Below are 15,188 nucleotides of genomic sequence, written 5' to 3' on the forward strand. Positions count from 1 at the left end.
TTGGAGTTACTCCAGTTTCTCCTTCAAAGTACAGTACAATTCTCAGCACCATTGTGGAGGCTTCACTCACTGCACAGGATGAGTCCAAACCTTTGGATACATTTCACCAGGATTTCAGTGCCAACCTAGATTACTAGATTACTGCATGTACTCATTGCAATGCTATTGCTCACTTTATATGTACTCTTTTGCAATAAGAACAATGTCTTATTCTTTTATTTAATCCCAGAAATAACATCTAGTGCTTTCCCTGAACTATTTGATGAATTAATACTTGTTGAATGATTAAAATAAAAAGTGGATGAATGTGTTTAAACACATACTTTAATGAGATCATCCCCATGTGTGAGCATTAAAGCCAAGTGAGACAGGTTAGAGAAAGAAGGTATCTCAGTGTATGCATTAACTCCTTCCACAATCAGAATTTTTAACTAGGCAGTACTTTGGATCATTAAACTCTCTTTGTGTTTTCCCTGGTTGAACACCTGAAATCATTACCAATAAAAGGAGCCCGTGCAGTCATAATACATCATCCCTTTCCTCAGTGAGCCCTCTGTGAATCACCAGAAATCATCAAAGAAGTGTTTTAGTTCACCAATGCTGAATCTTCTTTGAAGGAAAATGAAGTTGGAAACTCTGCTTCCAGGAAGGTCAGAGAGATGGAACAACTCATGAGGTCTTGATAAGACACAAATGTGTTTCATCTTCACCAGTGATAGATAAAGTAGACTTGGGAAAATGTAGAAGAATCCTTTAGAATTTTTGTGCCTTTAGGGATTTCATTCCTTTATCCTCATTAATGTGGTATTCTTTTGTCACTCTATTCCTGAGATCTGTCTTTCTCTGGTGATAAGGAAGAAAAACGGAATGCACACTTGGGCCAGTTTTGGCCCTTTGGGTTAAAGCTGTGGAACTTCATGCTCATTGTTTATCCCTCTCTTTACTTTGTGGCTATAGCATGGTAGGATTTCCCATAATAATTTTGTATTTCTGATTTGGGAGAGAGTCTCTAGGTAAACTAAAATATTTTCTGTCTGCAATCTCCCTCTACTGATATTTCATTTCCATTTTAGCCTGCCTTCTGTCAAAAATATTTCCTTTTGTTTCACTATTTCTCTTTTCTCTCTCATCATTAGCAATATCTGTTAAACTCTGTCCACCATTTGTTTTCAGCCATTCAACAAATACTTATTCAGAAACACTGTATGGTAAGCACTGACCAGTGATTTGAGAATGAAGAAAAGTACAAAACATTGTGCTTCCACTCACACAGTCTAAATGAACGAAGAGACAGGAAAATAAATAAATGCTCCACATTAAGGCAAAGTCCTGGAGAAGTGAAAATCCATGTGAATGAGGATTGACTTTTCCATTTTTTAACAAAGTCTCCAAGAAATTGCAGCAGCTATGTTGAAGCTGTAGATCACTTTGGATGGTACTGACAACGTAATAATATTAGTTGTTTCTCTCCAAAAATGTAGGATATCTTCTTATTTACTAAGTTCTCTAATTTAATTCAACAAACCTTTGCAGTTTTCCGTGTTCAAGTTCTTCACCTCTCTAGTTAAAGTTATTCCCATGTATTTCATTCTTACATACTGTGGTGAATGAATTGTTTTTTAAATCCCAGTTAGGAATGTTGTTTCCTGGTGTATAAAATTCACCTGATTTTGTTTGTTAAACTTCTAGTCTACATTTACCTTGGATTGTTTATGAACTCTAGAAGTTTTTAAAGTAGATGCTTTCATATTTTCTGTATAAAGCATCATATCATCTTGAATACTAATAGGATTACTTCTTCCCTTCCAATTTGATACTATTTGTATTGATTTACTACCTAATTTCTTTAGCAAGGATTTATGGTACAATGTTGAATAACATCATTAAAATTCCCATCTCTGATGTAAGCAACTCTGGGAGTTTTGTTTTGTGGAGACCCAGGCACAGATACAGTTTGTCAAATGGCCCTTTAAAGAGACAAACAAATGAAAAACAAAGCCAACCAACTGAAAAAACCTTGGTCAAAAGAGATGAAATGACTTCCAGAAAAAAACTAACCAAGGAAATCAGAGACATCCACACCTGCAGAAAACCACAACTCATTCCAGCAACCACAGCAATATGGCCCAACCAAAGGAACAAACTAATAGCTCAACTGAGATACAGGATTTATGACAGTGAACTAAAGAGGTGCTAAAAATATTCTAAATTAATTCATTGGGTTATTAAAAATCTGGGAAAATAGATGAAGGATATAAATAGGGCAAATGATGTCTACACAGAAGAACCTCAAGGCTTGAAAGAGGAAATGGCAAAACTTATGGAAATTAAAGGAACATTATAAGACATGAAAAACACAATGTAGACATATAACAGCAGATTTGAAGAGGCAGAAGAAAGGTCTATTGAGGTACAAAGCAGAACATCTGAAATACCCAAATGCAAAATGACAAATAGGGAAAAGAATGAAAAATATGAGCAGGAACTCAGGGAATAGAATGACAACATGAAATGCATGAATATACATGTTTTTTATGTCTCAGGAGGAGAAGAGAAAGGAAAAGAGACAGAAAGAATAATTGATGAAATAATCACTGAAAATTTCTCAGTTTTCATGAAAGACATAAATTACAGATGTGAGAAGCACTGAACACCCCAAAGAGAAAAAATGCAGAGACCTACTCCAAGACATTTATTAATCAAATTTCAAATCTCAAAGACAAAGAGAGAATTCTGAAAGCAACAAGAGCAAAGCAATCCATCACATACAAAGGATGCTCAATAAGACAGTGTACATTTCTGACTGGAAACATGGAGGCAAGAAGATAGTAGTATGGTATAGTTAAGAAAACTTACCAACCAAGAATTCTATATCTGGCAAACTTTTTCTTCAAAAATGAAGGAAAGTTTAAAATGTTTACAGAAAAACAGATATTGAGAGAGTACATGGGCAAGAGTCCTGTTCTACAAGACATAATAAAGGGGAGACTGCATGCAAATAGGGGAATGGGTCTGGAGAAGAGTGTAGAACTGAAGATTAGCAGTAAGGTTAAGTGATATTGTAAGCAAAGAAAGAGAAATAAATGAAGAATAAAATATGTCAGACAGTGTCCAAAAGACAAAATAATAGAAGAACTACTGACTTAACAATAATAACATTAAATATTAGTGGCTTAACTTCCCTAATAAAAAATAGGTTGGAAATATTAAAAAACAGGAACCATCTCTATGCTGTCTACAAGAGAATCACTTAAGACACAAGGGCAAAAATAGGTCAAAAGTGAACGTTTGGAAAAAGATATTTCATGCAAGCAAGAGAAAAGAGCTGGGATATCTATATTAAATAAATTAGACTTCCATTGTAAATCAAATAAAGGAGACAAAGTAGGAAAGTATGCATTAAAAAGGGAATATTTCAGCAGGAAGACATAACAATGATAACTATCTACACACCAAGCCAGAATGTTCCAAAATACATGAGGCAAACAATGACAGCACTAAGGGGAAAAAAGACACTTGTACAATAACAGATGAAAAATTCAGGATACCACTCTTATCAATGAGTGGGACATCTTATCAATGAATAGAGGATCAATATGGAAACAGAGATCTTGAATCATACATAAATTAACTAGACTTAAGAGACATTTACAGAATATTGTACCCAACAATGTACTTTTTCTAGAGTGCTCATGGATCAATCTCCAGGATAGATTACATGTTGGGACACTGAGTAGGTCTCTCTAAATTTCAAAAGACAGGAAATATTCAAAGCACTTATTTAACTAACTATGGAATAAAGGTGGAAAAATAATAACAGGTGGATATATGAAAACTTAAAAACACACTCTTAAAGAATCTGTGGATCAAAGAATAAATTGCAGGAGAAATCCATAAATACCCTGAGGCAAATGAAAATGAAAACTGTACATCAAAACTTTTAGGATCAGCAAAGGCAGTCCTGTGAGGGAAATTTATTGCCCTAAATGCCTATGTTAAAACAGGAAGGAAGACCAAAACTCCAGGAATTAACTGATCACCTGGAAGAAATAATGAAGAGGAAAAGAGAATAAATAAAGCCAGATGTTGGTTCTTTGAGAAAAGCAATAAAATTGATGGATGCTTAGCTAGACTCACAAGGAAAAAAAGAGAGAGGATGCAAATAAGCAAAATCAGAAGTGGGAGAGAAAACTAATTACTGGTCCCACAGAAGTAAAGGTGATAATGAGAGAATACTATGAACAATTATGTGTTAACAAACTTAACAATCTAGGTGAAATGAATAACTCCTGGGACCAGCATGAGCAACAAACACTGATTTGCAAAGAAATAGAAGACTTCAGAGAACAAATCATAAGTAAAAAAATTGAATCAGTCATCAAAAAAACTCCTAAAAAAGAAAAACCCAAAGCCAGGCGGCTTCACATGTGTATTCTGCCCACCATTCAAGAAAGAAATACTATCAATCTTGCTAAAACTCTTCAAAATGTTGAAGATGAGGGAAAGCTATCTAACTCATTCTGTGAAGCCAATATCACCCTAATACGAAGCAAGGCAAAGGTATTACAAGAAAAGAAATCTACAGAACAATCTCTAATGAAAACAGATGTGCAAAAATCCTCAACAAAATACTTACAAATCTAATCCTGCAACACATGAAAAGAATTACACACCCTGATGAAGTAGGATTTATCCCTGGTATGCAAGGATAGTTCAACACAAGAATATCAATTAGTGCAATGCACCGCATCCATAAATTAGAGAGGAAAAACCACCTGATCATCTCAATGGACGCAAAAAAGCATCTGACAAAATTTTCTTCCTTTATTGATGAAAACTCTTCAAGGAAAGGAATAGAGGAGAACTTCATCAACATTATAAAGGGAATACATGGTATTCACATTGTTGTTTATTTTTACTTTCTTTTCTCCTCTTTTCCTCTCTTTGTGGAAGAAATGGAAATAGTCTCATATAGACTGTGGTGGTGAGTGCATAATTATGTGACTTTACTTAGGGAAACCTATGTGATTCTACTGTACGGAAGTAGAATGTGTGCAGCCCCTCTGGTGACAGGTTGGTGGTTCCATAAGAGACTAAATATAGGGTTGACATGTGATCCTACAACCCGGTAAGTAGACAAAGACTTGGAAGAAATGAACTCAAGGATATGAATAGGTAATTAATTTGTAATACTTCATTTCCAATTTGGTTGCCTTTTAAATTTATTTTTGACTATTCTATTTTAAAAGGAATTCCAATTCAAAACTGAACAGCAATAGTAAAAACAGTTATCCTTGTCTTGCTCCAGATCTCAAGGGGAACACTTTATGCTTTCAGCATTGAGCATAAGATTAGCTGTGTTGTTATATATATATGCCATGCGTGTGTGTGTGTAAGTTTCATTCTATTTTTATTTTCTGAACATTTTTAACAGGAAAGAACATTGGATTTTGTCAAATGCATTTTCTGCATCATTTGAGAGAATATCATGTGATCTTCCCTTTCTTCTCTTCATGTAGTGAGTAAGTATATTACATTGATTGATTTCCTTATGTAGAACACACTTGCATGTTGGGATAAATGCCACTTCTTCATGGAAGACAATTCTTTCAATACTTTTTTGTATTCAATTAGCTAGTGTTTTGTTGAGAATTTTCTATCTATATTCATAGGAGAAACTGGTCGTTTGTTGGCCTTTCTTATTATGTGTTTATGTATCTTTGTATCACAATACTGTTAACCTTAAATTGAGTTAGAAAGAGTTCTGTCCTCTTCAGTTTGGAAGAATTTGGAAATATTGGAGTTAATTCTTTCTTGAATGTTTGATAGAACCACCATTAAAACTTTCTGGTCCTGGAGGTCTATTTGTTGGAATGTTTTGGATTACTGAATCAACATCTTTATTTTTACATGTCTGTTGAGATTTATTTCTTCTTGAGGTCGGTTTAGGTAAGCTGTGGGTTTCTAGGAATTTGTCCAACTCTTCTAGTTTATCTAGACTCTTGGCATTGACTGTTGAGCATAGTATTCACTAACAATCCTTTTCACTCTTCACTATCAGAAACAGTATCGCCAATATAATTTTCAGTCTGAAAATAAAAATGTTTGAAATTTGGTCAATTTTTCCCATGAACATGTTTTAGTTTCATTGGTTCTCACAATTGTTTTCCTATTCTATCTTTTGTTTATCTCTACCCTGACCTTTAATATTTCCTTTCTTATATTAGCTTTAGGTACAACTTCCTCTTATTTTTCTAGTTCCTCCTGCTATGATGTTAGTTTATGGATTTGTGTTCCTTCTACTTTTCTAATTTAGGCATCCAGAGTTCTAAATTTCTCTCTAAGCACTTCCTTCACATTAGTTTTGGTATGTTTTTTTACTTTTCAGTTGTTTTAACATCCCATTACTTTTGGTATGTTGTTTTACTTTTCAGTTGTCCCAAAATACTTTATATTTTCCCTTTTGATTTATTTCTTCACCCATTGATTATTTAAGATTGTGTTGTTTACTTCTCACCTTTTGTCTATTTTCCATTTTGTTGTTTTATTGATTTCTAGTTTCATTCTTTTGTGCTCAGAGAAAATGTTAAATATCTGAGATGTGTTTTTAACTAATATGAGGCCTATCCTGGATGTTCCTGTTATTAGCTGCAAGAATGCAATATACCAAAAATGGAATGGCTTTTAAAAGGGGAATTTGATAATTTGCTATTTTACAGTTCTGAGGCCAAGAAAATGTCCCAATTAAAGCAAGTCTAAAGAAATGTCCAATCTAAGGCATCAAAGGGAATGATACCTTGGTTCAAGAAGTCTGATGAAGTTCAGGGTTTCTCTCTCAAGAGAGAAGGCACATGGTGAAGAGTCACAGTTTCTCTCTTGGCTGGGAGGGCACATGGTGAACACAGCATCACTGCTTAGCTTTCTCTCCTGGCTTCCTGTTTAATGAAGCTCCCCAGGAGATATTTTCCTTCCTCATCTCCAAAGCACTGGCTGATGGACTCTGCTTCATGGCGCTGCAACATTCTGTGTTCCCTCTCAATCTCTTTCTTTCTCCAAAATCCTATTTTATAGGATGCCAGTAAACTAATCAAGATCCACCCAAAAGCGTGGAGATCAACTCCACCTAATTCAAATTAGCAGCCAATCTTCATTAAATCATATCTCCAGGGAGATTATTTAATTACAGTTTCAAATATACAATACTGAATAGGAATTAGAGAGGAAATGGCTGCCTTTACAAAGTGGGATTATGATTAAAACATGGCTTTCTAGAGTACACATATCATTTCAAACAGGCACACTGGAGAATGATCCATATGTACTTGAGCAAAGTATGTATTCTGTGTTGGGTGAAGTGTTCTGTATATTTCTCTTGGATCAGGTTCATTTATAATGTTGTTCAAGTCCAGTTCCCTATTGATCTCCTTTCTAGATGTCCTAGCCATATCCATATGACTGCAGTGTGTTGAATTTACCAATCAGTCATTTCTTCCTTAAATTTTGTGAATGTTTGCCTTTTGTATTTTGGGGCTCTGTGACTAGATGCAAAATTTTCTTAATGCATTGAACCATTTATCAATATATATGGTTCCTTCACTGTTTTTGGCAACCGATTTTTAATTAAAGTCAATTTTACCTAGTATTAATTGAACCAACCCAGGTCTCTTCTGTTTGTTATGTATTTGGAATATTTTTCTCTTTCCTTCATATTCAACCTATTTGTATCTTATGTCCTAACTTTTGCCTTTTTTAAACAACATATATTTGGATCACACCTTGTTATCCATTCTGCCACTCAGTGTCTTTTGACTGGAGAGGTTAAGTTATTTACATGCAAAATAATTACAGATAAGGCAAGACATAATTTAATTATTTGTTCACAAGTTTCTTATACATCTTCTAATGTTTTTATCCCTCATTTTCTTTCATGTTTCCTTCCTTTTTATATAGATGATGGATTGTAGTGATGCAAATTGATCCATTTATGATTTACTTTCATATATATATACATTTTAGATATATTCTTCATGGTCAACATGGGCCTTGTATTTAGCATCATAAATCTATCAATAATAGTTTGCAATGATTCTAACTTAACTCCTTGATTACCTATGCATATGTATTTTTAGATCTTCAAAGAAATGAAAAGTTTACTAACTTACAGTGAATCCAAAAAGGCTGGCATTTGTATTTAACCATGTAGTTGCAATTACTTAGATCTTTAAATTTTCACACAGCTCTGGGCTCCTACCTTGGGTATTTTTGTTTTAAACTGAAAAATTCACGTAGCAATTTTTGTAGGGCAGGTCAAGATCTGAAAAGTTCCCTCAACTTCTGTTTATCAGAAAAGTCAAACTCACCATGTAAAAGTAGGCAAAAGACAACTGTTTATCTAGATAACCCTTTTTTCAGTCTGCTGTGTATCATTGACCTTTGGAATGCATAGATGCAGGAATCTTTTACCTGAGCTTCCATTTGTAAAGGGTGAGCTTCATATTCCTCTTAAGCCTACTTCACTAATGTATAATATTAAGAGCTTTCAGTATGAAGTTCTTCAACTTCATAACTGTAATTACAATGGTTACATATGTGAATTGCCTTTTTCTCAGGATTGTACATGAAAGTATTTGACAGGAACAATATCTATTGGGCTTCCTTGTATCTTGAAGCCACTTATATATCATTTGTACATCCTGATCTACTCATCATATTGAATAGTGGTTTAAGTATCCATGGCAGGTTGGGGTATTGTATGGTGCCTTCAGCATGGCCATGTAGTTCATTTACAAAGCAGACCCTAAGGATGTTAAAGCAACTTTATATCACATTTTGAGGATGGTTGTTACTCATTTTAGAAAGTGCTTATGGTTTGTTGCTGTACAGAAAACCCTTAACTTTGGGCCATCAAGATGCCATGCAATCTGAGCTGCTCATCACAAACCCATGAAGCCAAAATTTGGGCTTCCATTAAAGGGTCTAAGTGGAAACAACATACTGTAGATCAGATTTCAATTGGCATTAAGGACAAGTGAGTTGGATAAGCAACTGATTCAGACTACATGACTCCTACCAATACTTACTGGTCTCATGTGACAATCCCTAAGATCAGCTGACAGGGAGGAATAACTCCAGGGTTTATTGACAGATAATTCCATTCAGCAGATGAATACCCACTGTGAATGGGCAGAAATGCATCTCCATGGAAACCAAACTGATCAAATGGCCCCACCCACAATTGGGTGGGCCACATCTTCATGGAAACAACTTAATCAAAATGATCCCACTCAAATGATAAGTCTGCCCTCACAAGATTTGACAAAGGAAAAGAATGCAGCTTTTCTGTGTTACACAACACCCTCCAACCATCACAGGCATCAAGATTCACACTTACCCTGGTTCTAGAGCTATGTGGTGAGGAAAGCCCTATGAATGAAATACTAGCATGCACTCTGAGATCACAGCACCTATATGGTCTTAAAAACTCAATATGGAGAACTTAAATTTAAATCATCTTGTCTTAGTAATGACAAAATAAATTCAAATGTAAACCCTTCCCTCTTCCACATAAGCTATCAAGATTTCTCAGAAATATGGCCTGACAAATTAAATATAGCACAATTGAAAAGTCACCAATAACACTAAGAAAGGAAGGTACAACAGCTGGTTGTAAAGCAGATGGTGGACACAAGCCTTTATTGTTGCATATATAGAAATTACTCAGGCACAGATCATGAAACAACTATCTGTTATAAGTTTGAAATAATTAAAAGGAATACTGTGCATACATATGTACAATGGTCCAAACACATTTCAAAGTGAATGAAAAATATCATCTAGGGTAGAAATATACATTGATAAATTAAAAATTAAAAATTTCTGTGAATTGGAACTGATAGAAAATTGTTTGAATAGAATCCAATAACCCCTCAAGAAATAGAAATTAGACATAAATACTTTACATTTGTAGAATTTGCCTATATCTTTTTCTTTGGGTTTGTGCAGTTATTGTAAGTAAAGCATTTCCTGCCATTACATTTCTGACCCACAACATAAAAAAACTTCTCCAGCTCATTCCCATAATTTTTTGTTCCACTAGCTCTGTTTCCATCCTAGATGATAGATAAATACAAAATATTTGCATTCGGGAACATCAAGGAGATGAAACATTTATGTAATCTCAGTTTGGATGACATATTTCAGAACTACATGGTTGCACACCAATTCTTCTGGAAAGAGTAATCTGAAATTGAAATGAAAGTGAGAATGTCAGCGTTGGTAGAAGATCATGAGGAGCTGCTTTCCCAGAGCTTTTCATAGATACTGGTACTCCATAATTGGCTTCTCTTGCAGTCCCAACTCTTGGCATGGGTGGAAAGATTCATGACTCCTATGTTTCATGGACACATAGTTTGACACTGTCTACATTTTTATGGCACATTCTAAGTGTTGTGGACTCAGTTACTGCTCTTGTAGTGTCTGAGCTTAAGTGATATTCTCTGGACCTGGCAGTGTTATTCTGACTTCCCCTGCTCTTGAAAATTAATCTTCCAATAGAAACCATGCATCTTTTGTAAAATTTTGCATAAATGGGCAATAGTAAATGATTCCTCAGATTATCCAATGAAATAAAATTGAACAGAGCAGAGCTCAGTCAAAATGAGTCTTCTCTTCTATATAGCATGCATTTGATAGTTTGAAGGTGACAATCAAGCCCCTCATTTCTCCCAGAAAAATAATAGTGTTTCCCTCTATAACCTGTGTTTATCACCCCCCCACAATTCATGAAGGTTTCTTTTGCTAAAATCTATGTTTTAATGGCTCTGTTCAAGTGTTTCCTTCAGATAATTTGGTGGCATTTTCTTCAAGAGCAAAATGTATTCCTAGTTCTATGAAAACAAATATTTTCTTCATGAATCAAACAGTTTTCTGTGAGAATAGATGTATCCACTCACTTCACAGTGAATCCTTTTTGTTGTAAGTGTTCAGGAGAAGAGTAAAATTATCATAAAAAAACTAAGATGATTTTTCTGAGAAAAATTATGAGTGTCAAGAATAGTAATTGAAGTAGAGATTTGGGGTATATGGCAGAGTTGTAAAGGAATCCATCATTCACTCAAAACAAGCTCTAAAGAACACCTTTCCTTCAGAACCTAGTATGAGCCATGTATGATAGAAGGGAAACAGGAAAAGTCTTAGGAGATTTTGAGAGACAGTCCATCTCCCTCTGCCCTAAATTACACTCAGAGTATAAAAGTATTTGGTGTCCACCATGCAGTTCACATGATATGATGTCTGGAAGGCAGGGTGGACTGGCACATAGCAATATTTCTCCCTCCTTCTGCTTTGGGTTCTTGTTCTCCAAAAGATGATGAACTAGCATGAGTATTGCATACATAACCAATACATATGGGAATTTCTTCCTACTGCCTAAATTGCAGAAAATGCAGCATGTTTGTATCCTAACAATATTGGGGAAATCTTCTTAATTTATAATATCTTCCTGATGATAGCATAAATATCACCTTTCTTGGCTAGGCTGTTTTTTTTACTGTTTTCTATTTGAAAAACATACCTCTAACTTCTTCAGCAATGTTGACATAACATGCCTACTAAATTACTTCAAAAATTATTGGAGATTTTTTAAAAAGATATTTATGCTTAAAGAAAATAAGACATACAGGTAAATTCTTGCAGAGAGAAATTGATGGCAAAAGACCCTGTCTGCCTGTTAAGAATCTGGGAACTGATATATCAACCAGTTGGAAGTGAGGACATTAAGGACTGTGTACTTTGGATAAAAGTGTGCGTCTCCTGCATGAATAATATTGGCAAACCTGAATCACAATACAATGTTTGTAGTCATCCCTAAAGAGATTGTGTAGGGAAGAGTTTGGAAAACAGGTTTATTTATTAAAGTATTTTGTTGAGAATCAGAATTCAATAAATATAGAGTAAGGTGGATCATTTAATTGTTCTGGAGAATATTTAAGAAAAGAAAATTGCAAGCTGAGGATATCAATTCTCAGGTTAAGCACAATAAAAAAATGAGAATTCTTTCAGGACAGCAGAAATCAAGTCTCCTTTCTCTGTAAACTACAGGTTTTATGTGGGTATAACTAAGAGAATCTGATCCTTTGACTTAATGCATTGCAAAATAAATGAATTCACAGATTTGCCAAAGAATGAAAACTGAATACATAAAAGAACACATTTTTTTTCCAAAATGGAGCATTAGCTCTGAGAAATCTCTAAACCTAAAATGCCACTCCAATCTTCCAGTCAAAAAGAGGAATCTGTGGTCAGGTAAGGAACAAATTTTAAAAAAAGCCTCATTCTACTTCCTAAAGGAGACAATAGGTCTTCTTAAAATCTTGATATTATTTCCTAATATCTGGGATTAATATTTGCAGAAGACATACTTGGAAATAGGCAAGATACCCATGGCACTGTTCAGGATCTGTAAATGATGACTCTTATTGTAGGAAATACCCTGGAAAATATCCTGGAAATGACCCTGCTTATGAAAATAAGTCTTAAATAGTTAAATTATATCACTGGAAGAATCCCAGGGATGAGTGAAACCATAAACAATTGAAGAATCACAGTTGTAATATCTATTATATTCTCAACTGACTCATGTTGAAATTGTGCAAAGACAGTCATCTATCAGAGAAGGAATATAGAATATGGAAATGTAATACTTTGGTGAATGACAGCAGTCCAAGATATGCCCTGCTTCTGGAGCCAATTACCAAAACCCTGACAACAGGTACACAGCATTTAAAGTGACATGATTTTCATCAAAAGTAAATAACACAAGAGTGGTTGATTTCTTCTCTCAGGGACAGCCGTACACGTTCACACCTCCAGCAATTCCTATAATTTTGTATGTGTCACATTACCTGTAATAAATAAGTGTCACCAAATATTCAGGCAGAGGAGTCCAACTCAATACTGAATCCTCAGATTACAATCAGTCAGGTAAAATGATTTAAAGAAAATAAAAAAGATAAGGTGTTTTGATGTATGAAAAGCTGAGACAGAATTCTAGAAATCGAGCAAACATCAGATTATTTTATACACTGATGAGTATTTAGTTTAGATAGTCTCATATTAACCTCAATTAATGGCAAGCAAATTTCTAACTTGTGACAAAGTGTCTTTTTGCAGGGTAAATCTTTACCTGCTGGAAATTATTCTTAAGGCATACTGTATATCCTGTATATGTTTCTAAGACTGTAGATGAAAGGATTCAGCATGGGAGTGACCACTGTGTACATTACTGAAGCTATTGCACTTGCCCTTGCATTTTGGGTTGCAGCAGAAGTAAGATACACTCCAAGACCTGTACCACATAACAAGGACACAACTGAAAGATGAGACCCACAGGTAGAAAATGCTTTATATCTGCCCCCAGCTGATGAAATTCTCAAAATTGAGGATATAATCTTATAGTAAGAGAAAAGGATCCCAGTGAATGGAATCACACCCATAATTCCAGTTGCAATATACCTCACGAGGTCATTGAGGAAGGTGTCAGAACACGCAAGTTGGACTACATGATCAAGATCACAGAAAAAATGGGGTATTTCCAGCCTTGTACAAAAAGAGAGTCACAAAAACATTAACCCATGTAAAAGAGCAATCAAAACACACAATATCCATGACATCAGCAGCAGGAGACCACACAGCCTGGGGTTCATGACGACCATGTAATGCAGTGGGTGACAGATGGCCATCTAATGGTCATAGGCCATTACAGTTAACAGCAAGTTGTCTAAGGCTACAAAAAGAATGAAAAAATACATCTGGGTGAGGCAGTTTCCATAACTTATAGATTTGGTCTCTGTCTTGATGTTCACCAGCATCTTTGGGACAGTTGTGGAGGTGAAACAGATGTCTGCAAAAGACAGGTTAGCAAGGAAGAAGTACACAGGCATGTGCAAGTGGGCATCAGAAATGGTGGCCATGACGATGAGCAGGTTCCCAATGAGAGTGACCAGGTACATCATCAGGAACAGAGCAAATAGAAGGGGCTGCATTTCTGTGTCTTCTGAGAGCCCCAGGAGGATAAATTCTGAAACACATGTTTTGTTCTCTAATTCCATGTAACTCATGAAACTGCTGAAAGAGAAACCAGCGTAAGGCAAGTGCAGTTACAAGCAGTGTTCAAAACATTATATCTATTGGTAAGAGCATTATGTTCATTAATCTTAATTAATATGCATGGTTCTAGAGGCCCTTACATGAAAATATCAGGTAAGTCATTGCTCCTGCTTCTCCTTAATGCCATTGCCAACTCACCATCCTTGTCCATAATTGTAAGCATTTTACAAAGGCAGTACTTTCATTGAAATACTTTTACACACTATTTTATTCTTCAATCACTTTGACCATTCATTTTGTACTACTTGATGAAAAAGTAGAGTTCATGAATATCTGTAATGGCAGCTCAGTATTTTGAATGTAATCATATTACCAAATTGTAACCTTGAAAATGGTTAGAAAGAGAAATTTTCAGTTGTATATAGATTGTTATAATAAAAATTAAAAACAAAGTTATTCTGTCTTCATTGAGAGAAAAATTTAATTGTGTAGATGACATTTCATCTCAACTTGATCTATACATTCAACTCAATCACATTCCAAATGGCAGGACTTTCTTTTGTGTATATGGACAAATTAATTCTAAAGTTTATATGGAAAGCAGTGGTCTTAGATTCTCTAAACAATACTGAAGAAGACCAAACTTGTAGAGCTCATACTACCTAATTTCATGTATAATTACAAAGATACAATGATCAAATTGTGTTGTGTTGGTGAAATAGATGCATGAATTAATGTGCAAGTACTCAAAAGTAGATGCACACTAATGTAGTCAGTGGGTCTTTGAAAAATAACAATGGAAAATTTTGGTTTTTCATAAAGTGCTGCTGGTACAATGGGATGTCAACATACAAAAATAAAAGGAAGCTATTCAAAATTGTATCCATTTCAAAAAAATTAACTCCAAATGATTCCTGCACTTAAAATTGTAATGCGTGTATAATACTTTTAGAATAAAATATATCAAAAAATCTACTAGCCCATTATTTGGTGATGAGTTTTAAATATAACATCGAATCATGATTCATGAGAGAAGAATATTTATAAATTTGACTTTATTAAATATAAAATTCCTACCCAGT

General features: G+C 34.8%; 1 pseudogene; it reads right to left on the minus strand.

The window, feature by feature from the left end:
- Window positions 1-13,199: 13,199 nt before the first annotated feature.
- On the minus strand, window positions 13,200-14,108 carry LOC143672489 (olfactory receptor 7A17-like; annotated as a pseudogene).
- Window positions 14,109-15,188: the final 1,080 nt, after the last annotated feature.

The sequence above is a fragment of the Tamandua tetradactyla genome, chromosome Y (assembly GCF_023851605.1).
Source record: "Tamandua tetradactyla isolate mTamTet1 chromosome Y, mTamTet1.pri, whole genome shotgun sequence".
Classification (NCBI taxonomy): Eukaryota; Metazoa; Chordata; class Mammalia; order Pilosa; family Myrmecophagidae; genus Tamandua; species Tamandua tetradactyla.